Below are 25,633 nucleotides of genomic sequence, written 5' to 3'. Positions count from 1 at the left end.
ACCTACTGACCTGGGGAGTTCCTCTTTCAGTATCCTATCATTTTGCCTTTTCATACTGTTCATGGGGTTCTCAAGGCAAGAATACTGAGGTGGTTTGCCATTCTTTTCTCCAGTGGACCACATTCTGTCAGACCTCTCCACCATGACCAGCCCATCTTGGGTGGCCCCACAGGGCATGGCTTAGTTTCATTTAGACAAGGCTGTGGTCCTAGTGTGATTAGATTGACTAGTTTTCTGTAAGTATGGTTTCAGTATGTCTGCCCTCTGATGCCCTCTTGCAATACCTACCATCTTACTTGGGTATCTCCTACCTTGGGCGTGGGGTATCTCTTCACGGCTGCTCCAGCAAAGCACAGCTGCTGCTCCTTTCCTTGGATGAGGGGTATCTCCTCACCATCGCCCTTCCTGAACTTCAACCTGGGATGGCTCCTCTAGACCTTCCTGTGCCCACGCAGCCACCGCTCTTTGGACATGGGGTTGCTCCTCCCGGCCACCACCCCTGGCCTCGGTCGTGGGGTTGCTCCTCCTGACTGCCACCCCTGGCCTCGGGCGCTGTCCCTGACCTCAGATGCGGGGTGGCTCCTCTTGGCCACTGTCCCTGGCCTCGGACGTGGGGTAGCTCCTTCCGGGCGCCGTCCCTGGCCTTGGATGCCGTGTAGCTCCTCCCGGGCACCACCTCTGGCCTCGGACGTGGAGTAGCTCCTCTCGGCCATTCCTGCGCCATCGCAGCCTGGCACTCTAGGCCTCTGCCCTTGACCTCGGACGTGGGGTAGCTCCTCTCGGCCATGCTTAGTGCGCCAGGTACAGCCACCTCCGCTTAGTGCACCGGGCACAGCTGCCTGCACTTATTTTAGTTCACTGGTTCCTAAAATGTCAATGTTCGCTCTTGGCATCACCTGTTTGACCACTTCTAATTTACCCTGAGCCCTCTAAGCATCTCTGGCAGGTATGGGGTTTCATTCTAAATGCAATTTCACCCCTCCTACCATCTTCCTGGGTCTTCTCCTTTGTCCTTGGACGTGGGATATCTCCTCAAAGTCACTCCAGCATAGCGCAGCCACTACTCTAATGCTATTCAGCCACCCCTCCAGTGCCTACCATCTTGCTGGTGCTTCTCTGCCCTTGGACATGGGTTATCGCCTCACAGTCACTCGAGTGCTGTGCAGCTGCCGCCTATACAGTGGAAGTGACATACATTCAAGGGATTAGAACTGAACTGAACTGAACTGATGTATACCACACTATGCCCACACTAGCCTGGTCTAAAAAGATAAATGAAAAATAGAAAATGGACAAAACATATGAACACATTGTTCCCAGAGTCAGAAAGTGAAATTGCCAATAACATTTTTTTTTGTTTATTTTGTTCCACACTAGTAGTCAAGGAAATGCTCATTAAAACAACAACTATAATTTTTCACTCAATATACTTGCAAAAAAATTTACCCATCAGTTATTTTTCCTTCCAGATTTTGAGCAATGGCAAGAAGGGACTATATTTGATCTGCTCACTATTGTAAACCTAGCATGCAGAACTATACAGTAGCACTTCATATTTCTTTTCTTTAACTTTTTATCTTGTATTGGAGTATAGTTGATTAACAATGTTGTGATAGTTTCAGCTGGACAGCAAAGGGACTCAGCCATACATATACATGTATCCATTCTTCCTCAAACTCCCCTCCTACTCAGTTTGCCCCATAACACTGAGCAGAGTTCCCTGTACTATACAGTAGGTACTTGTTGGTTAACCATTGTAAAGCATATAAGCAGTGTGTGCATGTCGATCCCAAGCTCCCTAACTATCCCTTCCTCCTATCCCTACCCCTGGCAACCATAAGTTCTTTCTCTAAGTCTGTGAGTCTCTTTCTGTTTTGTAAGTAACTTCATTTGTGTCATTTCTTTTTAGATTCTCCATATAAGGGATGTCATAAGAAATTTCTCCTCTGGCTTACTTCACTCAGTATGACAATCTCTAGGTCCATTCATTTTGCTGCAATGGCAATATTTCATGATTTTAATACCTGAGTAATGTTCCATTGTATATATGTACCACGTATTCTTTATCCATTCCTCTGTCAGAGGAATTAATTCACTTCCATATCTTGGCAACTTTAAACAGTGCTATGACATACATTGGGGAGCATGTATCCTTTTGGACCATATTTTCCCCCAAATATATGACCAAGAGTGGGATTGTAGGGTCATATGTTAGCTGTATTTTTAGTTTTTAAAGGAATCTCCATACTATTCTCCAAATTGCTGACATAGTGAGTGCAAGAAACGGTCAGTTTTCATTTCAATCCCAAAGAAGGGCGATGCCAAAGAATGTTCAAACTACCATACAATTGCACTCATTTCACATGCTAGCAAGATTGCTCAAAATCTTTCAAGCTAGGCTACAGGAGTATGTGAACCAAATACTTCCAGATGTACAAGCTTGATTTACAGGTTTGTGAGGCAGAGGAACCACACATAAAGTTGCCAAAATTCAATGGATCATGGTAGAAAGGAAGGGAGTTCCAGAAAAACATCTACTTCTGCTCCATTTGACTACACTAAAGTCTTTGTGTGCACAACAAACTGTGGATAGTTCTTATAGAGATGGGAGTACCAGACCACCTTACTTGTCTCCTGAGAAACCTGTGTGTGACTCAAGAAGCAACAGTTAAATCTTACATGGAACAACTGACTGGATCAAAATTGGGAAAGGAGTATTACAAGGCTGTATATTGTCACCCTGCTTATTTAACTTACATGCAGAGTACATCATGTGAAGTGCAGGGCTGGATGAATCCCAAGTTGGAATCAAGATTGCCAGGAGAAATATAAACAACCTCAGATAAGCAGATGATACCACTTTAATGGCAGAAAGCAAAGAGGAAGTAAAGAGCCTCTTGATGAGGGTGAAAGAAGAGAGTAAAAACAGCTGGCTTGAAACTCAACATTCAAAAAACCAAGATCACGGCATCTGGTCCCATCACTTCATGGCAAATAGAAATGGGAAAAGTGGAAACAGTGACAAATTTTATTTTCTTGGCCTCCAAAATCACTGTCAGAGAAGGCAATGGCAACCCACTCCAGTACTCTTGTCTGGAAAATCTCATGGACGGAGGAGCCTGGAAGTCTGCAGTCCATGGGATCGCTGAGGGTCGGATACGACTGAGTGACTTCACTTTCCCTTTTCACTTTCATGCATTGGAGAAGGAAATGGCAACCCACTCCAGTGTTCTTGCCTGGAGAATCCCAGGGACAGGGGAGCCTGGCGGGCTGCCATCTATGGGGTCGCACAAAGTCAGACACGACTGAAGTGACTTAGCAGCAAAATCACTGTGGACAGTGACTGCAGCCAAGAAATTAAAAGACGCTTGCTTCTTTGAAGGAAAACTATGACAAACCCAAACAGTGTATTAAAAAGCAGAGACATCACTTTGCCAACAAAGGTCCATATAATCAAAGCCATGGTTTTACAGTAGTCATGTACAGATATAAGGGTTAGACCACGAAGAAAGCTGTGTCAGAGAATTGATATTTTCAAATTGTGGTGCTGAAGAAGACTCTTGAGACTTCTTTGGACTGCAAGGAGATCAAACCAGCCAATCCTAAAGGAAATCAATTTTGAATATTCATTAGAAGGACTGATGCTAAAGCTGAAGCTCCAGTACTTTGGCCACTTGATTCAAAGAGCTGACTCATTGGAAAAGACCCTGGTGTTGGGAAAATTTGAAGGCAAAAAGAGAAGTGGTTGGCAGAGGATGAGATGATTAGATAGCATCCCTGACTCAATGGACATGAATTTGAGCAAACAGTGGGGGACAGAGGAGCCTGGCATGCTACAGTCCATGATGTCACAAAGCGTTATACACAACTTAGCAACTGAACAACAACAGAAATGTATAGCATCATTTGTATAGCAAACAGAGATTTATGTCTTCTTTTCCAATCTGGATTGCTTTTATTTCTTTTTCTTCTCTGATTGCCATAGCTAGGACTTCCAAAACTATGTTGAATAATATAATATAATGGTGATAGTGAGGACCCTTGTCTTGTTACTGACTTGATAAGAAACACTTTCAGTTTTTAACCATTGAGAATAATGTTTGCTATGGGTTTGTCATATATGGCCTTTACTATGTTGAGGTCGGTTCCTTCTATGCCCATTTGTGAAAGACTTTACTAAAAAATGAGAGCTGAATTTTGTCAAAGGCTTTTTTGCATCTATTGAAGTTATCATTTTTTTAATTCAGTTTGTTAATATGGTGTATCACATTGATTGATTTGCATATATTGAAGAATCTTTGCATCCCTGGGATAAATTCCACTTGATCATGGTGTATGATCCTTTTAATGTGTTGTTGGATTCTGTTTGCTAGTATTTTGTTGACAATTTTTGCATCTATGCTCTTCAGTGACATTGGTGCAAATTTCTTTTTTGTGTAATGTTTGTTTTATTTTGATATGTTACCTCAAAGAATAAGTCTGGAAGTGTTCCTCCTTCTGTAATTTTTTGGAAGAATTTGAGAATGATAGACATTAGCTCTTCTCTAAAGGTTTGATAGAATTTGCCTGTGAAGCGATCTTTCTCTGAACTTCTTTTTCTTAGGAGTTTTTCCTTTTTGTTTTTTTAATCATAGTTTTGATTTCAGGGCTTGTGACTGGTCCGCTCATGATTTCTATTTCTTCCTGATTCAGTCCTGGAAAGTTGTACTTTCCTAATAATTTATCCATGTATTCCAGGTCTTCCATTTTACTGGCATATAGTTGCACATAGAAGTCTCTTACAATCCTTTGCATTTCTGCATTGTCTGTTGTAACCTCTCTTTTTTCACTTGCAAGTTTATTGATTTGAGTTGTCTCCCTTTTTTTCTTAATGAGTTTAGCTAACGATCTGTTAATTTTGTTTGTCTTCTCAAAGAACCAACTTTTAGTTTTACTAATTGTAAAACTAATTTTGCTATTGTAAAACAATAGCAAAACTAATTTTGCTTTTGTTGCCTTCATTTCTGTTTTACTTATTTCTGCTCTGATTTTTATGTTTTCTTTCCTTCTACTAACTTCAGAGGGAGTTGTTCTTTTTTTCCCAATTGCTTTAGGTTTAAGGTTATCTTGTCTATTTGATATTTTTCCTGTTTCTTGAGGTAGGATTGTATTGCTATATACTTTCCCCTTAGAACTGCTTTTGCTGCATCACATAGGATTTGGGTGCTTTTTTTCATTTTCATTTGTTTCTAGGTACTTTTAAAATTTACTCTCTTATTTCTTCAGTAACCTGTTGATTATTTAGAAGCATATTGTTGAGCCCCCATGTGTCTGTGGTTTTTAGTTGTGATATCTTTAAGTGATATCTAGTCTCATAGCATTGTGGTCAGAAAGATTATTGATATAATTTAAATTCTCTTAAATGTATCAAGGCTTGTATGTGAGTCAGGATGAGATCTATCCTGGAGAGTGCTCCACGTGTACTTGAGAAAAAAGTGTATCCTTCTGCATTTGGATGGAACGTCCTGAAGGTATCAGTTAGATATATATGATCTAACATGTCCTTTTAGGCTTGTGTTTCCACATCAATTTTCTCTCTGGATGATCTGTTCATTGGTGTAAGTGGGGCATTAAAGTCTCCTACTATTATTGTGTTACTGTTGATTTTTCCTTTTATGTATCTTAGTGCCTGCCTTATGTATTGAGGTACTCCCATGTTGGAGGAATAAATTATTTGCAATTGTTATGTTCTCTTAGTCTGATTCCTTTATCATTATGAAGTGGCCTTCCTTATCTCTTATATTCTTTATTAAAGTCTATTTTGAGGAGGCAGTCTCAAGATGGCAGAGGAATAGGATGGGAGACCACTTTCTCCCCCACAAATTCATCAAAAGATCATTTGAATATTGAGCAACTTCCACAAAACAACTTCTGAACGCTGGAAGAGGACACCAGACATGCAGAAAGGCAACCCAAACTCTTCTAAAGGAGGTAGGATAAAATATAAAATGAAAACAGAGGCAAAAGATTAAGGAATGGAGACCCATCCTGGGAAGGGAGTTGTGAAGGAGGAGAAGTTTCCATAAGATAGGGAATCTTCTCACAGGAGTGTCTGTGGGGAGCTTTGGAATCTCAGAGGGCAACCTAACCAGTGTGGGGGGGGGGAACCCACAAATACATGCCTAACCACAACCATCAGTGGAGAAGCAGCTCAGATGCTTGAGTCCACCACCAGTGAGTAGGGGCTGGGCAGAGGGCCCAGGCTGCATCGTTGGTCCTAAGGGTAAGGACCGGGCTTGAATGCCCTGAGGACAATCTGAGGGAAGGGAGCTAATGTAACATAGAAACCCAAACCATGGGATCACCAGAGAGATGAAAAAAAGTACCTTTCCAGCGAAAGACTCTAACACCACATGGTGACCCCTGGCGTGTTCACAGAACAAAGGATTGTGCTCTAGCAAACAACAAAGGAGAACAAGCCATTTAGGACCCTCCCTTCCCTCAAGCAGAGAAGCAGGTGTGTGACAGCCAGAGCTAAAAAGCAAGGGGATGCTGCAATCTCAGCCTCATAGACTGCATCTTCCACCAAACTGTAAGCAGGCTGCCAGGTACTAACCACATCTTCCTGGGATCATGGGTGGTAAATATCTGTCAGGAGTGTCACAGCCTAAGATCAGCACTCCAGAGGAGACATACAGCACACCTGGGATTATGTCCTTGGGGCACAACGGGGAAACCAAGTGGCCAGGACAAGGGAGGTGCATAAGGCATATGGCCCACCTGGTACAGTGTGCTCACCAAGCACCCAGTTGGCTGAGCTGCTTGTACCTGGGAAAGGCATAAAACTACAGCCCATCTGGGTCTGTGTCCTTGCAGAGCACCCAAGAACCTAAGTGGCTTAGACCTGGGAAGTGCATGAAATGCAGGGCCCACTTGGGACAGTGCCCTTGCAGAGCACCTTGGAGCCTAAGCAGTGTGGACCCAGGGAATTACACACCACCTTGGGCTGTAGAAAACCCAGTGTGGTCCATTCACTGCAAGCACTTCCCACACATGCCAGTGGTATTTGTTTGCAGTGACCCTTTCCCCACAGCACAACTGAACCAGTGAGACTAAATAAGTGGCCACCTTCACCCTCTTGTGTCAGGGCAGAAATTAGACATGGAAGAGACTTACAAACAGAAGAAGTCAAAATAAACAAAGAAGGGGGTACTGCTCTGGAAGTAACAGGTGCAACAGATTAAAACCCTGTAGTCGGTTCTGAGACTGTGCATTTCAGGGGCAACTATAGACCTTGAGAACAAGTACAAACTGGAACAAGGGACTATCTGACACTGAACTGACTCCACACTATCAACAACAGCTCCTAGATATATTTTTTACTATTATCAGTTTAAAAAAATTTTTTAATGTAGTTCTTTATTACTCCTTTAACTTACATTTTTATGGCCTACTATTACCTTTACCAAAAAAAAAAAAAGAAACCCTATTTTTTAAAAAGAAATTACCTATATATATATATATTTTAATTTATGTGGTCAATTTTTTTTGTATTTTTTATATTGCATTTTTGAGAGTCTAACCTCTATTCTACATTTTTAAACTTTGCTTTTTGATATTTGTTATCAATTTTGTACTTTTAAGAATTTAATCATCAGTATTCATTTTCACTTAGGGATTTGACTACTGGCTTGATTGCTCCCTCCCCTTTTGACTCTCCCTTTTCTCCTTCTGGTCACCTCTGTTTCCCTCCTCCCTCTTCTCTATATAATTCTCTGAATCTCTCTGGGTGTTCCTGGTTGAGGAGAACTGTTTCATCATTAACTCAGGGGTTTTATCTTCTGTGCTGTATAGATGAAGAAGACTTGAGGCTATTGTGAGAGAATCACTGAAATTCAGAGGCAGGAAGATAAACTCCAGAATATTAGAACATCAGAGAACACCTGATTTCAGGGAACATTAATAGACAAGTCAGTCAGTTCAGTCGCTCAGTCGTCTCTGACTCTTTGAGACCCAATGAACCACAGCATGCCAGGCCTCCCTGTCCGTCACCAACTCCCAGAGTCCTCCCAAACCCTAGTCCATTGAGTCGGTGATGCCATCCAACCTTCTCATCCTCTGTCATCCCCTTTTCCTCCTGCCCCTAATCCCTCCCAGCATCAGGGTCTTTTCCAATGAGTCAGCTCTTCACATGAGGTGGCCAAACCATTGGAGTTTCAGCTTCAACATCAGTGCTTCCAATGAACATCCAGGACTGATCTCCTTTAGGATGGACTGGTTGGATCTCCTTGCAGTCCAAGGGACTCTCAAGAGTCTTCTCCAACACCACAGTTCAAAAGAATCAATTCTTTGGCACTCAGCTTTCTTCACAGTCCAACTCTCACATCCATACAGGACCACTGGAAAAACCATAGCATTGACCTTTGTTGGCAAAGTAATGTCTCTGCTTTTGAATATGCTGTCTAGGTTGGTCAGAACTTTCCTTCCAAGGAGTAATCATCTTTTAATTTCAGTGCAGTCACTATCTGCACTGATTTTGGGGCCCAGAAAAATAACGTCAGTCACTGTTTCCACTGTTTCTCCATCTATTTCCCATGAAGTGATGGGGCCAGAGGCCACGATCTTAGTTTTCTGAATGTTGAGCTTTAAGCCAATTTTTTCACTCTCCTCTTTCACTTTCATCAAGAGGCTCTTTAGTTCCTCTTCACTTTCTGCCATAAGGGTGGTGTCATCTGTATAACCTCAGGGTCATCAATAACCTCAGGGTTATTGATATTTCTCCCAGCAATCTTGATTCCAGCCTGTGCTTCTTCCCGCCCAGCATTTCTCATGATGTACTCTGCATATAAGTTAAATAAGCAGGGTGACAATATACAGCCTTGATGTACTCCTTTTCCTATTTGGAACCAGTCTGTTGTTCCATGTCCAGTTCTAACTATTGCTTCCTGACCTGCATACAGGTTTCTCAAGAGGCAGGTCAGGTGGTCTGGCATTCCCATCTCTTTCAGAATTTTCCACAGTTTATTGTGATCCACACCGTTAAAGCCTTTGGCATAGTCAATAAGGCAGAAATAGATATTTTTCTGGAACTCTCTTGCTTTTTCGATGATCCAGTGGATGTTGGCAATTCGATCTCTGTTTCCTCTGCCTCACCCAAAAGTTTCCATGCATATACTGAAATCGACTTCCACCCAAGAGCCAACAAGTTCCAGTGCAAGACACCCACGCTAATTCTTCAGCAAAACAGGAACACAACCCTGAACATAAAAAGACAGGCTGTCCAAAGCCATGGCACACCCACAGACATCCCAAAATTCAATACTGAACTACATTGCACTCCAGAGACAAGAGATCCAGCTCCACCCACCTGAACACAGACACAAGTTCTCCTAACCAGAAAACCTTGATAAGCCACTGGTCCAACCCTACCCACAGGGAGAAGACACCACAATTAAGAGGAACCAAGAACATCCAGCCTTCAGAAAGGGCACCCCAAATATAGCAATATAAACAAAATGAAAAGGCAGAGAAATATTCAGCAGGTGAAGGAATATGATTAAAAAAAAAAACAGCAAAAAAAAAAAAAACAGCAAACCAAACACAAGACGAGGAGAAAAAGAAATTCAGAATAATGATAATCAAGATGATCCATAGCCGTGAAAACAAAATGGAGTTACAGATAAATAGACTAGAGACAAGGATTGAGAAGATGCAAGAAATGTTTAACAAGGACCTAGAAGAAACAAAGAAGAGCCGATCAAAAATGAACAATGCAATAGCTGAGATAAAAAGAACTCTGGGGGGAACCAACAATAGAATAACTGAGGCAGGAGAGAGGATAAGTGAGGTGGAAGATAGAATGGTGGAAGCAAATGAAACAGAGAAGAAAAAAGAATTAAAAGAAATGAGGACAACCTTAGAGACCTCTGGGACAATGTTAAATGCCCTAACATTTGAACATAGATGTCCCAGAAGAAGAAGACAAAAAGAAAGGGCATGAGAAAATACTTGAGATGATAGGAGTCAAAAACTTTCCTAAAATGGGGAAGGAAATGTCATGAAAGTCCAAAAAGCCCAGAGAGTCACAAACAGAATCAACCCGCAGTGAAAAAACCCACTACACATACTAACCAAACTAACAAAAATTAAACACAAAGATAAAATATTAAAAGCAGCAAGAGAAAAGTAACAAATAATACACAAGGGATCCCCATAAGGATAACAGCCAATCTTTCAATAGAAACCCTTCAGACAAAAAGGGAATGGCGGGACATACTTAAAGTGATGAAAGAGATAAACCTACAACCATGATTACTCTAGCCAGCAAGGATCTCATTCACATATGAAGGAGAAATCAAAGGCTTTGCAGACAAGCAAAAGCTGAGAGAATTCAGCACCACCAAAACAGTTCTTCAACAAATGCTAAAGAAACTTCTCTAGACAGGAAACACAGAAAAGGTGTATAAAAACTAACCAATAGCAACAAAGTAAATGGTAATGGGATTATGGAAGTGAAAGTGAAAGTCACTACATTGTATCTGACTCTTTGAGACCCCATTGACTTATACGCCTGATGCGAAGAACTGACTCATTGGAAAAGACCCTGATGCTGGGAAAGATTCAAGGCAGGAGGAGAAGGGGAGGACAGAGGATGAGATGGTTGGATGGCATCACTGACTCAATGGACATGAGCAAGCTCCGGGAGTTGGTGAAGGACAGGAAGGTACTGATGTGTGGCAGTTCATGGGTTTGCAAAGAGTCAGACATGACTGAGTGATTGAATTGAACTGAACTAACTTATACAATCCATGGAATTCTCCAGGCCAGAATACTGGAGGGGTAACCATTCAGTTCTCCAGATCTTCACAACACAGGGACCAACACTGCAGGCAGATTCTTTACCACCTGAGGCAGCAGGAAACCCCAATGGGGTCATAGTTATCAATAATGGCCTTAAATGTAAATGGGTTAAATGCTCCAACTAAAAGACAAAGACTGGCTGAATGGATACAAAAACAAGACTCCTACGTATGCTGTCTATTAGAGACTCACCTCAAACATAGGGACATATAGAGGCTGAAAATGAGGGGCTGGAAAAAGATATTTCATGCAAATGGAGACCAAAAGAAAACAGAACTACCAATACTCATCTCAGATAAAATAGACTTTGAAATAAAGACCATGATAAGAGACAAAGAAGGACACTTCATAATGATCAAAGGTCAATCCAAGAAGAAAATTTAACAATTATAAATACATATGCATCCAACATAGGAGCACTTCAACATGTAACACAAATGCTAACAAGTATGAAAGGGGAAATTAACAGTAACACAATAATAGCAGGAGACACTAATACCCCACTCACACCTATGGATAGATCAACCAAACAGAAAATTAGCAAGGAAACACAAGCTTTAAAGAATGCAATGGACCAGTTAGAGCTAATTGATATCTACAGAACAATTCAACCAAAAACAATGGATTTCACCTTTTCTCAAGTGCACATGGAACAGTCTCCAAAATAGATCACATCCTGGGCAGTAAATCTAGCCTTGGTAAATTTTTAAAAATTGAAATCATTTCAAGCATCATTTCTGATCACAATGTGTTAAGATCAGATATCAACTACAGGAGAAAACTATAAAAAACACAAACATATGGAGTCTAAACAACACATTTCTGAATAACCAACAGATCAAGGAAAAAATCAAAAAGGAAATCAAAATATGCATAGAAATGAATGAAAATGAAAACACGACAACAGAAAACCTGTGGGATTCAGTAAAAGAAGTGTTAAGAGAGAGGTTCATAGCAATAGAAGCCTACCTTAAGAAACAAGAGAAACATCAAATAAACAACCTAACTTACGTGTTAAGCATTTATAAAAAGAAGAATGGAAGAATCCCAAAGTTAGAAGGAAAGAAATCATAATAATCAGAGCAGAAATGAATGAAAAAGAAATGAATGAGACTACAGAAAATAGCAACAAAACTAAAAGCTGTTTATTTGAGAGATAAATAAAATAGACAAACCGTTAGTCAGACTCTTAAAGAAAAAAAGAAGAATCATATCAATAATTAGAAATGAAAATGAAAAAATCACAACAGAAAACACAGAAATGCAAAAGATCATAAAAGACTGCTAATCAGCAACTATATGCCAATAAAACAGACAACTTGGAAGAAATGGACAAATTCTTAGAAAAGTATAACCTTCCAAAACTGAACCAGGAAGATATAGAAAACCTAACAGACCCATCATGAGCATGGAAATAAAAATTGTAGTAAGAAATGTTCCAAGAAACAAAAGCCCAAGACCAGATGGTTTCATAGGTGAATTCTACCAACAATTTAGAGAAGAGCTAACATCTATCCTACTCAAACTCTTCCAGAAATTTTCAGAGGAAAGTAAACTCCCAAACTCATTCTATGAGGCCACCATCACCCTAATACCAAAACCAGATAAAGATGCCACAAGGAAAGAAAACTACAGGCCAATATCACTGATGAACATACATGCAAAAATCCTCAAAAAATTCAAGCAAACAGAATCCAACAACATATTAAAAAGATCACACATCACGGCCAAGTTGGCTATATTCCAGGGATGCAAGGATTCTTCAATATTCACAAACCAATCAATGTGATACACCACATTAACAAACTGAAAGATAAAAACCATATGATTATCTCAATAGATACAGAGAAAGTCTTTGACAAAATCTGACATCCATTTATGACAAAAACTCTCCAGAAAACAAGTATAGAAGGAACATACCTCAACATAATGAAAGCCATATATGGCAAACCCACAGCAAACATCATCCTCAATGCCAAAATTTGAAAGCATTTCCTCTAAAATCAGGAACAAGACAAGCATGCCCACTCTCACCACCACTATTAATTTTGGAAGTCCTAGCCACGGCAATCAGAGAAGAAAAAGGAATAAAAGGATTCCAGATTGGAAATGAAGAAATAAAACTCTCACTATTTTCAGATGACATGATCCTCTACATAGAAAACCCTAAATATACCACCAGAAAATTATTAGAGCTAATCAATGAATATAGTAAAGTTGCAGAATATAAAATTAATATACAGAAATCCCTTGTATTCCTATACACTAACAATGAAAAAACAGAAAGAGAAATTAAGGAAACAATCCCATTCACCATTGCAACAAAAAGAATAAAATACTTAGGAATAAATTTACCTAAAGAAACAAAAGCCCTATATACAGAAAACTATAAAACCCTGATGAAATAAATCAAAGATGACATAAATAGGTGGAGAAATATACCATGTTTGTGAATTGGAAGAATCAATATAGTGAAAATGAGTACAGTACCCAAAGCAATCTATAGATTCAATGCCCTATCAAGCTACCAACAGTATTTTTCACAGGACTAGAACAAATAATTTCAAAGTTTGCATGGAAACACAAAAAACCTCGAATAGCCAAAGCAATCTTGAGAAAGAATGGAACTGGAGGCATCAACTTTCTTGACTTCAGACTATGCTACAAAGCTACAGTCATCAAGACAGTATGATAGTGGCATAGAGGCAGAAATATAGATCAGTGGAACAAAACAGAAAGCCCAAAGATAAATCCATGCACCTTGGACACTTTATCTTTGACAAAGGGGCAAAAATATGCAATGGAGAAGAGACAATTTCTTTAACAAGTGGTGCTGGGAAAACTGGTCAACCACCTGTAAAAGAATAAAACTAGAACACTTTCTAATACCATACACAAAAATAAACTCAAAATGGATTAAAGACCTAAATGTAAGACCAGAAACTATAAAACTCTTAGGGGAAAACATAAGCAAAACATTCTCTGACATAAATCACAGCAAGATCCTCTATGACCTACCTCCCAGAGTAATGGAAATAAAAGCAAAAATAAACAGATGAAAGTGCTGTTCATTGTGACACCATTTACAATAGCTAGGACATGGAAGCAACCTAGATGTCAGCTGATCCAAGTAAGTTGTGGTACATATACACAATGGAATATTACCCAGCTATAAAAAAGAATGCATTTGAGTCAGTTTTAATGAGGTGGATGAAACTGGAGCCTATTATACAGACTGAAGTGAGTCAGAAAGAAAAACACCAATACAGTATATTAACCCATATATATGGAATTTATAAATAAACTATGTATAAACAAATTAATTATAATAAACTAATTAAACTTAAAAGCTTTTGCACAATGAAGGAAACTATAAGCAAGCTGAAAAGGCAACCTTCAGAATGGGAGAAAATAATAGCAAATGAAACAACTGACAAAGAATTAATCTCCAGAATATACAAGCAGCTCATGCAGCTCAATAACAGAAAAATTAATGACCCAATCAAAAAGTGGGCCAAAGAACTAAACAGACATTTATCCAAAGAAGATTTACAGATGGTTAATTAACACATGAAAAGATGTCCAACATTACTCATTATTAGAGAAATGCAAATCAAAACCACAATGAGGTATCACCTCTGCATGCCAGAATGGCTGCCATTAAAAAGTCTACAAACAACAAATGCTGGAAAAGGTGTAAAGAAAAGGGAACCCTCTTACACTGTTGGTGGGAACACAAACTGGTAGAGCCTCTATGGAGAACAGTATGGACACTCCTGCAAAAACTGGAAATAGAAATGCCATATGACCCAGCAATCCCACTGCTGGGCATACACACTGAGGAAACCAGAATTGAAAGAGACATATGTACCCAATATTCATTACAGCACTGTTTATAATAGCTAGGACATGGAAGCAACCTATATGTTGGCTGATGAATGGATAAGGAAGTCATGGTAAATATACACAATGGAATACTACTCAGCTATAGAAAAAAATACATTTGAGTCATTTCTAATGAGGTGGACAATAGAATGGGAAAGACTAGAGATCTCTTCAAGAAAATTAGAGATACCAAGGGAACATTTCATGCAAAGATGGGCTCAATAAAGGAGAGAAATGGTCTGGACCTAACAGAAGCAGAAGATATTAAGAAGAGTTGGCAAGAATACACAGAAGAACTGTACAAAAGAGATCTTCACGACCCAGATAATCACGATGGTGTGATCACTCATCTAGAGCCAGACATCCTGGAATGTGAAGTCAAGTGGGCCTTAGGAAGCATCACAACGAACAAAGCTAGAGGAGGTGATGGAACTCCAGTTGATCTATTTCAAATCATTAAAGATGATGCTGTGAAAGTGCTGCACTCAATATGCCAGCATATTTGGAATACTCAGCAGTGGCCACAGGACTGGAAAAGGTCAGTTTTCATTCCAGTCCCAAAGAAAGGCAATGTCAAAGAATGCTCAAACTACCACACAATTGCACTGATCTCATATGCTGGTAAAATAATGTTCAGAATGCTCCAAGCCAGGCTTCAACGGTGCGTGAACCATGAACTTCCAGATGTTCATGCTAGATTTAGAAAAGGCAGAGGAACCAGAGATCAAATTGCCAACATCCGTTGGATCATCAAAAAAGAAAGAGTTTCAGAAAAACCTTTATTTCTGCTTTATTGACTATGCCAAGGCCTTTACACATTCTTCTGGTTCAGGTATTCTGCTGCTAATTACTTCTCATTCTAGAGTATTTTTAATTTCAGTAATTGTGTTGTTCATCTCTGTTTATTCTTTATTTCTGCTGCTGCTGCTGCTGCTGCTGCTGCTGCTGCTGCTGCTGCTGCTGCTGCTGCTGCTGCTGCTGCTGCTGCTGCTGCTAAGTTGCTTCAGTTGTGTCTGACCCTGTGCAACCCCAGAGATGGCAGCCCACCAGGCTCTGCCATCCCTGGGATTCTCCAGGCAAGAACACTGGAGTGGGTTGCCATTTCCTTCTCCAATGCTAGGTCCTTATTAAATGTGTTAAATGATTCTTGAATTTTTTCCACTCTATTTTTGAGATTTAGGATCATCTTTGCTATCATTACTCTGCATTATTTTTCAGGTAGTTTCCCTATTTTCTCTTCATGTATTTGGCCTTGTGAATTTTTACCTTATTCCTTCATTTGTATAGTATTTCTCTGTCTTTTCACTTTATCTAATTTACTGTGTTTGTGGTCCTCTCTCTTGACGCTATAGAGTCATAGCTCTTCTTGCTTTTGATCCCTGGCCCCAGTGGGTGAGGTTGGTTCAGTGGCTTGTGTAACTTCTTGTTTGGAAGGATTTGTGCCTGCATTCTGGAGGGAGGAGGTGAGATTTTACCCTCTGATGAGCAGGGCCATGAGAGGTGTTGTGTTTTGGGGTGTATTTGGGAAGCCTGTCTGCTGATGATTGTGTTTGTATTCTTGTCCTGCTTGTTGCTTGTGTGAGGCATCCTGTTTTGGGTGATGCAGGCAGTCGTGTGCTGGCAGGTTTTAGATACAGGTGGAGGTCATCATGGGAGTTCTCACTGATTAATACTCCCAGGGGTAAGGAGTTATATGGTGGTCTAGTGTCCTGGACTCAGCACTCCCTCCACAGAGACACAGGTCCAACATCTGGTTAGGTAACCAGTATCCCAACAGAATAATCTCTGTTCATTTTCAAGGCAAACCATTCAATATAACAGTAATCCAAGTATATGTCCCAACCATTAATGCTGAAGAAGCTGAAGTTGAACAGGTCTATTAAGACCTACAAGACCTTCTAGAACTAAGACCCAGAAAAGATGTTCTTTTAATCATAGGGGACTGGAATGCAAATGTAGGAAGTCAAGAGACACCTGAAGTAACAGGCGAGTTTGGCCTTGGAGTACAAAATGAAGCAGGGCACAGGCTAATAGAGTTTTGCTAAAAGAACACACTGGTCATAGCAAACACCCTCTTCCAACAACATAAGAGAAAACTCTACAAATGGACATCATCAGATGGTCAATACGGAAAACAGATTGGCTATATTCTTTGTAGCCAAAGATGGAGAAACTATATACAGTCAGCAAAACAAGACCAGGAGCTGACTGTGGCTCAGATCATGAACTCCTTATTGCCAAATTCAGACTTAAATTAAAGAAAGTAGGGAAAACCACTAGACCATTCAGGTATGACCTAAATCAAATCCTTTATGAGTATACATGGAAGTGGCAAATAGATTCAAGGGATTAGATCTGATAGAGTGCCTGAAAAACTATGGGCAGAGATTTGTAACATTGTGCAGCAATCTTAATCATACCCAAGAAAGAGAAATATAAAAAGGCAAAATGGTTGCCTGAGGAGGCCTTACAGATAGCTGAGAAAAAAAGAGAAGCAAAAGGCAAATGAGAAAAAGAAAGATATAGCCATCTGAATGCAGAGTTCCAAGGAATAGCAAGGAGAGATAAGAAAGCCTTCCTAAGTGATCAATGCAAAGAAATAGAGGAAAACTATAGAATGCGAAAAACTAGAGATCTCTTCAAGAAGATTAGAGATACCAAAGGAATACTTAATGCAAATATGGGCACAAAAAGACAGGAACAGCATGGACCTAACAGAAGAAGAAGATATTAAAAAGAGATGGCAAGAATACACAGAAGAACTATACAAAAAAGATCTTCATGACACAGATAAGCATGATGGTGTGATCACTCACCTAGAGCCAGACATCCTGGAGTGCAATGTCAAATGGGCCCTAGGAAGCATCACGACATACAAAGCTAGTGGAGGTGATGAAATTCCAGCTGAGCTATTTCAAATCCTAAAAGTTGATGCTGTGAAAGTGCTGCACTCAATATGCCAGCAAATTTGGAAAACTCAAAAATGGCCACAGGACTGGAAAAGATCAGTTTTTGTTCCAATCCCAAAGAAGGGCAATGCCAAAGAGTGTTCAAACTACTGCACAATTGCACTCATTTCACATGCTAGCCATCAACAGTAAGTGAACTGAGAAATTCCAGATGTTCAAACTGGACTTAGAAAAGGCAGAGGAACCAGAGATCAAATTGCCAACATCTGTTGTATCATTGAAAAAGCAAGAGAATTTCAGAAAAACATCTACTTCTGCTTCATTGACTATGTTAAAGCCTTTGACTATGTGGCTCACAACAACTGTGGAAAATTCTTCAAGAGATGGGAATACCAGACTACCTGACATGCCTCCTGAGAAATCTGTATGCAGGTCAAGAAGCAACAGGTAGAACCAGACATGAAACAATGGACTGATTCAAAATTGGGAAAGGAGTATGTCAAGGCTGTATATTGTCACCCTGCTTACTTACCTTATATGCAGAGTACATCACACAAAATGCCAGACTGGATGAAGCACAAGCTGGAATCAAGATTGCCAGCAGAAGTATCAAGAACCTCAGATATGCTGATGACACCACACTTATGGCAGAAAGTGAAGAGGAACTAAAGAGTTCTCTTGATGAAGGTCAGGAACTAAAGAGCCTCTTGATGAAGGTGAAAGAGGAGAGTGAAAAAGCTGGCTTAAAACTCAACATTCAGAAAAACTAAGATCATGGCATCTGGTCCCACCACTTCATGGCAAATAGATGGGGAAACAATGGAAACGGAGACTTTATTTTCTTGGGCTCCAAAACCACTGCAGTTGGTGACAGCTGACATGAAATTAAAAGATGTTTGCTCCTTGAAACAAAACTTATGACCAACCTAGACAGAATGCTAAAAAGCAGAGACATTACTTTATTGACAAAGGTCTGTATAGTCAAACCTCTTGTTTTTTCAGTAGTCATGTATGGATGTGAGAGCTGAGCACCAAATAATTGATGCTTTTGAACTGTGGTATTGGAGAAGACTCTTGAGAGTCCCTTGGACTGTAAGGAGATCAAACAAATCAATCCTAAAGGAAATCAGCCCTGAATATTCATTGGAAGGACTGATGCTGAAGCTGAAGCTAAAGCTCCAATACTTTGGCCACCTGATGTGAAAAACTGACTCATTGGGAAAGACCCTGATGCTGGGAAAGATTGAAGGCAGGAGGAGAAGTGGAGGAGAAAAGATGATATGGTTGGATGGCATCACCAACTCAATGGACATGCATTTGATTAAGCTCCAGGAGTTGGTGATGGACAGAGAAGCCTGGTATGCTGCCGTCCATCAAATTCAGAGTCAGACATGACTGAGCAACTGAACTGAAGTGAACTGAATTCAAAAAGACATGTGCACTTTAATATTCACAATGGAACTCTTTACAATATCCAAGAAATTGTAGTAACCCAAGTGCTCATCAACAGACAATTGGATCAAGAAGATGTAAGTTATATGTATATATGAATATATGTATATATTACTCAGTCATAAAAAAGAATGCAATATTGCCATTTGCAGCAATACAAATATACCTAGAGAATAGTATTCTCAGTGAAATATCAGATAGTGAAATACAAATACTATATGATATTACTTATACATGTCATCTAAAAAATAATACAAATGACTGTATATTCAAATAGGAACAGTCATAGAAAACAAATGTGATTACCAAAGGGGTGGGATAAATTAAGGGTATGATGTTAACAGATACAAACTACCATATATAAAATAGATAAGCAAAAAGGATTTACTGTATAACACAGGAAATTATACACAATATCTTGTAATAGCCTATAATGCAATATAAACTACAAAATTACTGAATCACTATCCTGTATACCCAAAACTAACACAATATTGTAAATCAGCTATGCTTTCAATTTTTTTTAAAATGCTTCTGCTGTGGTCATCATAACCTTATAAACAAACTCTCAAGAATAGGAATAAATACTTGTTCTTTTCAGAGACACTGCAGCTCATTTGCAGGAACTATTTCACTCCACTCAAGGAATTTGCCCACCTCAAAGGACAAAAAATGGCCAAGTGGTACTTACCCTTCCAATACAGCCTATAACCAACTAGAATACTAATCATGCGGCTATTAGGCTTACCCTTATCTGCCACTAACTTAGCCTGGAAAAATACAACAGACAAAAACCTCTAAAATGAGGTGAGCAGAAGCTACCTGGCAGAATTCCCAATAACTGACTTTTTGCATAATGTGCAATTTACAATTCCCATAACATAAATAATACCACTCAAAGCAGTCCAAAACTTTTCTCTGACACTAGCAGAAGTTATAAATGACATGACTTTTGCTCTAGAGGCCCAGAAACTACTCTGAATTCATTAGTTAACATTGTCATGGACAATTGTGTAGCCCTTGATTTTCTCTTAGCTACCCAAAAGAGAGTTTGTGTAAGAGTAAATACTTTGACTGTGTGGATCACAATAAACTGTGGAAAATTCTGAAGGAGATGGGAATAGCAGACCACCTGACCTGCCTCTTGAGAAACCTGTATGCAGGTCAGGAAGCAACAGTTAGAACTGGACATGGGACAACAGACTGGTTCCAAATAGGAAAAGGAGGACGTCAAGGCTGTTCTATGCAGAGTACATCATGAGAAACGCTGGGCTGGATTAAGCACAAGCTGGAATCAAGATTCCTGGGAGAAATATCAATAACCTCAGATATGCAGATGACACCACCCTTATGGCAGAAAGTGAAGAGGAACTAAAAAGCCTCTTGATGAAAGTGAAAGAGGAGAGTGAAAAAGTTGGCTTAAAGCTCACCATTCAGAAAATGAAGCTCATGGCATCTGGTCCCATCACTTCACGGGAAATAGATGGGGAAACAGTGGAAACAGTGTCAGACTTTATTTTTGGGGGGCTCCAAAATCACTGCAGATGGTGATTGCAGCCATGAAATTAAAAGATGCTTACTCCTTGGAAGGAAAGTTATGACCAACCTAGATAGTATATTGAAAAGCAGAGACATTATTTTGCCAACAAAGGTCCATCTAGTCAAGGTTATGGTTTTTCCAGTGGTCATGTACGGATGTGAGAGTTGGACTGTGAAGAAAGCTGAGTGCCAAAGGATTGATTCTTTTGAACTGTAGTGTTGGAAAAGACTCTTGAGAGTTCCTTGGACTGCAAGGAGATCCAACCAGTCCATCCTAAAGGAGATCAGTCCTGGGTGTTCATTGGAAGGACTGATGCTGAAGCTGAAACTCCAATACTTTGGGCACCTCATGCGAAGAGTCGACTCATTGGAAAAGACCCTGATGCTGGGAGGGATTGGGGGCAGGAGGAGAAGGGGACAACAGAGGATCAGATGGCTGGATGGCATCACCGACTCAATGGATGTGAGTTTGGATAAACTCCGGGAGTTGGTGATGGACAGGGAGGCCTGGCATGCTGCGATTCATGGGGTTGCAAAGAGTCAGACACAACTGAGCGACTGAAATGAACTGAACTGAACTAAAATACTTGCTGCACTCATATAAATATTACAGGATAAGCAGAACAGTCTGCTTCTAGGCTTAAAAAACCCTGGAACTCTAAAACATACCCAGCTGGATTCTGGAACATATTTTCATTGTCATGGTTTTGTAATCTAGACTCCCATCTCCACCAGTTTTGATTTACGTTACAAAGACTAAGAATGATTTCACTTTCATTAATCGCTTATGCTGCCACTGATGAATGCGTCCTGTCTAGAGTCTAAGATGCTACTGCACAGCCAATATCACATCAAATGATTCTATAGCTCATCCTAACAAAAGAAACAAGAAGGATTAATCTAGTCTAACCACAGATTGCATTCTCCAAACACCCTCCTGATCTTGGTTTATGAAATACCAACAATAATTTAAATCTCTGTGTGTGTGTGTGTGTGTGTGTGTGTGTGTGTGTTAGTCACTCAATTGTGTCTGACTCTTTGTGAGTCCATGGACTATAGCCTTCCAGGTCCCTCTGTCCATAGGATTCTCTAGGCAAGGATACTAGAGTGGATTGCCATGCCCTTCTCCAGTGAATCTCTCCAAATCTGGGGATCGAACCCAGGTCTCCCACATTGCAGGCAGATTCTTTTATCATCTGAGCCACCAGGGATCTAGATATTTTGAATTAATGTCCAGAGGCTTAACTTTATCTTTCCTTGCCAAGCTGGGGGCACCAAGAAAGAGAAAAGCAGACTCTAACATCTGGGAAGTGACCTGATACTTCCAACAAGGTCTTGGTGTTATTTATTAGGAGCTGGCCTGACACTTGCAGCTAGGCCATGATATTTTCTTTTTGAAGCTAAACAACTTCACAGAACACTATCACCAAGTAATATATGTGACTATGGTAAAGTGAGACATAAGAAACAAGACTACTTCTCAAGGTCACTATGTCAAGGCACCAAAATACAAAACATCCCTTCTCCCAGCCAATTCTAGTGGCTGCTGCTGCTTTACCACTTATAGCTCTAAGGCGTGGGTTATTCTTCTCTCCTTCTAGATAAGAGTTATTAAAATTTCCAATCAGAGGATTGCCCCTGCTCCCTAACAGCATCTAATCCAAAGCAAAGTCCAACACTGTGCAAATCCTATAAATCCTTTCTAATTCCTTTTTACTGATATACTCCACATTCATGCATTCTCTCCTGTTACAGTAAACAAAAAATCCAACTTTGTTCAACTACAGGTCTGTTTCTGGGATCTTTGGCTGATGGGTATTGACATATAAGCATGTGTTTACTTGCCACCTACTCTCCTCCATCTTCCAGATGGTGTCTTTCTGTAGGAAAGGGCCTGTAGTTTACTTACTTTTTTTTCTCCTGTTCCAGTGCTGGATGGATGTATGATGAATGGCTAAATGGGTGGAAGGATGAATGGATAAGCAAATGCATAGTGTAAAAGGAGAAAGGGAAGAAGGGAAAAAGGGAATAAAATAAGGAGGGAGAATGGAATGAGAGGAGAAGTAAACAGAGTTTTCCTGCTCTATTTCTTGGCCCAAGTATATATTCACTTATCTTTACACTCTATCTTGTTTCCTACAGGATCCATAGTCACTACATGTCTGATAGGTATTTTATTTTGTAAGCAGCCTTGACTTATATTACTCCAATTTGCTGCCTTTGCTCTTTTTTCTTTGTATTCTTCCTCCCTTGTTTGTCTTATCCATTTACATGGCATCCCTTACTAATTTTCAGTAGAAGCCTTCCAGTTTACTTCCTCCAAACTCATACTCTTCCCCAGGCTGCAATCCTGTATTTCTGGTTGTACCACATGGTGGTGCTCAAGAAGAGAGAACCGTGGGCTCTCTTTTTCTATTAAAGCTCTGGATGCTCTAGCCATATCCCACTTTGTCTTCTGCATTTTATGATATTAATAGTTCCTTGGTGATTCAGGAAGAGCCTCTATTCAGGCTCTTGGTAGCTGTCATAAGTCATGGACCTCAGAGTAGGAAGAGCTTGTAAGAGGAAGGAGGCTTAATTTGAAGTAATATTTGAATAACAATATTTATGAAGAGTTCCCATCTTGAAGGATCAATGTTAGGCATTTTAATTTTCTCACTTAAGCATCATCCTCAATTTTAGGATTAACAATCCTAAAAGACCAGGTTTATTACCTTTGTTATAATTAAGGAAACAGGCTTAGAAAAGTGAATTCACTTGACGAAAGTCACACAGCTAGTAAGTGAAAACAGGATTTGAACCTGAATCTGTTACTATAAAATTGGAGCTCTTAACTGCTGTGTTATATTATTTTGGGATAACTAAGATAATGATGTTTCTACCCCCCAAGTCTATATAGTAGTGGGATATGACAAGAGAATCCTCTACTGGAAAATTGCTGCAAGGCAATGGTGTCTTTAAGTAAATTAAACAAAAAATTAAAAATGACAACTAGTTATTTTTGTTGCAGTTTTCTATTGCTACAGTTAAGACAAAGAGTTGGAGTAAACGCTGAAAAACAAAGTGGAAGGTAAGGTAATCTTTTTTTAACCATGAAACAAAAAAAGCCAGAGGGCATTCAAGAAAGGGTTAAAAAGAGTCAGATATGGAGAAGAAAAAACGATGAGAAATTCCTGCATTTGGGGCGGTGTCTGAGAATGACAGAGACATGAGTCTTGGTGGCACCTGTGGGCTTCAAGATACCATGCAGAAGAAACTCTGGCTAAAATCAATCTCTGCTGGTGCAGCAATATTCTGGAAGATGTTGACAGCCTGGTGACTGAAGGTGAATGGCAGCAGCAGAGGACATCGCTCAGAGATCAAGAGAAAGCATCAGTGGAAAATTGTGATAGTGTCCTCTGTCAAAGGGGCAGCCACGTCATAGGAGACTACTTCATAAAAGTAAGAGCACAGACTCTATCCTGTGCTCCTATTGTTCCTGATATGACTGATAAACTGTTCCTGACATGACTTAGGAAAATACTATACGGAGGGAACATTCTTATTTCAGGTGTCCCTGGGAATAAAAAACAAAAAATTGATCAGAATTGCTCCATTTTAAATGTTTGCAAGAGGCAATCTGTCTTTCCACAAGAGAGTAGGGAGGATGTAACCACACAGGGATTATAAAAATGTATTTACTTGGTTGGGGAGAAGGTAATGAGAAAGCAAATCAAATCAGGTGACTGACTTCTGAGGTGAGGCTGTGGCTAGATGTGGGAAGGGGAAACAGAATGACAGCATATTTTCTAAGACATATAACTGCTGAAGAGAGAAGCTTCTTAGAGGTTTTAGTCCACTGCAGCACTTGAAAAGAGATGGAGAAAGCATTTTTTCACTCAATGATTCACTTAGAAATAAGAAAATAGCTGCCAGTCTCCTTCTTCAAAGGCCTAAGCCCAGGCCTGATGGCCCAGAAAAAAACTGTTTATGTCCTTTGGAGATCTTTGCCTCCTGCAAAAGAGACTTCTGGGGAGAGAGTCTTTTGTAGCACCAGTACGAAAATGCATTGACACTGCCACTGCTGCTGCTGCTGAGTCACTTCAATCGTGTCTGACTCGGTGCGACCCCATAGACGGCAGCCCACCAGGCTCCCCCGTCCCTGGGATTCTCCAGGCAAGAACACTGGAGTGGGTTGCCATTTCCTTCTCCAATGCATGAAAGTGAAAAGGGAAAGTGAGGTCGCTCAGTCATGTCCGACTCTTAGCGACCCCATGGACTGCAGCCTACCAGGCTCCTCCGTCCATGGGATTTTCCAGGCAAGAGTACTGGAGTGGGGTGCCATTGCCTTCTCCAGCATTGACACTAGGCTTTCATATTTATTAAGAATAGCTGGGTAATGTCGCAAAAATGTGGGAAACCAAGAGGCTCCAAGAGACAAAGAGATATGGAGAACAAACTAGTGGGGAGAAGGAAGGGGGAGGGGCATAATAGGCATAAAGGAATAAGAGGTAAAAACTACTACATATAAAATAAGTGAACTATAAAGACACATCATGTAACATGGAATATGGTCAATATTTTATAACATTTAGAGTATAATCTATTAAAATATTTTCATTGAATCACTATGAGGTATACCTGAAACATATAATATTGTACATCAACTATACCTCAATAAAAAATAAGAAACATGAGAGAAATTTTGAATGGATTGAATGTTTTTGGAAGAAAATGAAACAATCTGAGAATTAAGAAGTTTGATATAATTACAAATAATTCAGAAAATCACAAGAAAATTCTTGACATTTATTGTCATATTTCAGAATAACTCATTTGCAAGGCTTGGTCTTATTGACCATTATGACATTTTTATTTACAATATTGAAGCATTATCAGGAAAATGAATTCTGCATCCTTACTCAGAATTCAACCATGCAGATGTGCATTTTGTGTGTTTATTGCTGATATTTGAATTACCATATTCTTTTTTTATATTCTTTTTATCAATTATAGTTGACTTACACTGT

General features: G+C 39.9%; 1 long non-coding RNA gene across 1 annotated transcript in view; it reads right to left on the bottom strand.

Moving 5' to 3' along the window:
• Positions 1-1,342: 1,342 nt before the first annotated feature.
• Positions 1,343-25,633, bottom strand: part of LOC105605503 (uncharacterized) — a 51,653-nt gene continuing 27,362 nt past the window's right edge. The window contains exon 4 of the long non-coding RNA XR_009598890.1: positions 1,343-3,602. This is a non-coding gene — a long non-coding RNA (uncharacterized LOC105605503). The remainder of the gene's footprint in view (positions 3,603-25,633) is intronic.

Source organism: Ovis aries, chromosome X (genome assembly GCF_016772045.2).
Source record: "Ovis aries strain OAR_USU_Benz2616 breed Rambouillet chromosome X, ARS-UI_Ramb_v3.0, whole genome shotgun sequence".
In the NCBI taxonomy this organism is placed as follows: domain Eukaryota; kingdom Metazoa; phylum Chordata; class Mammalia; order Artiodactyla; family Bovidae; genus Ovis; species Ovis aries.
The sequence above is the reverse complement of the archived record's forward strand: the minus strand, read 5'-3'. Positions and strand labels throughout refer to the sequence as shown.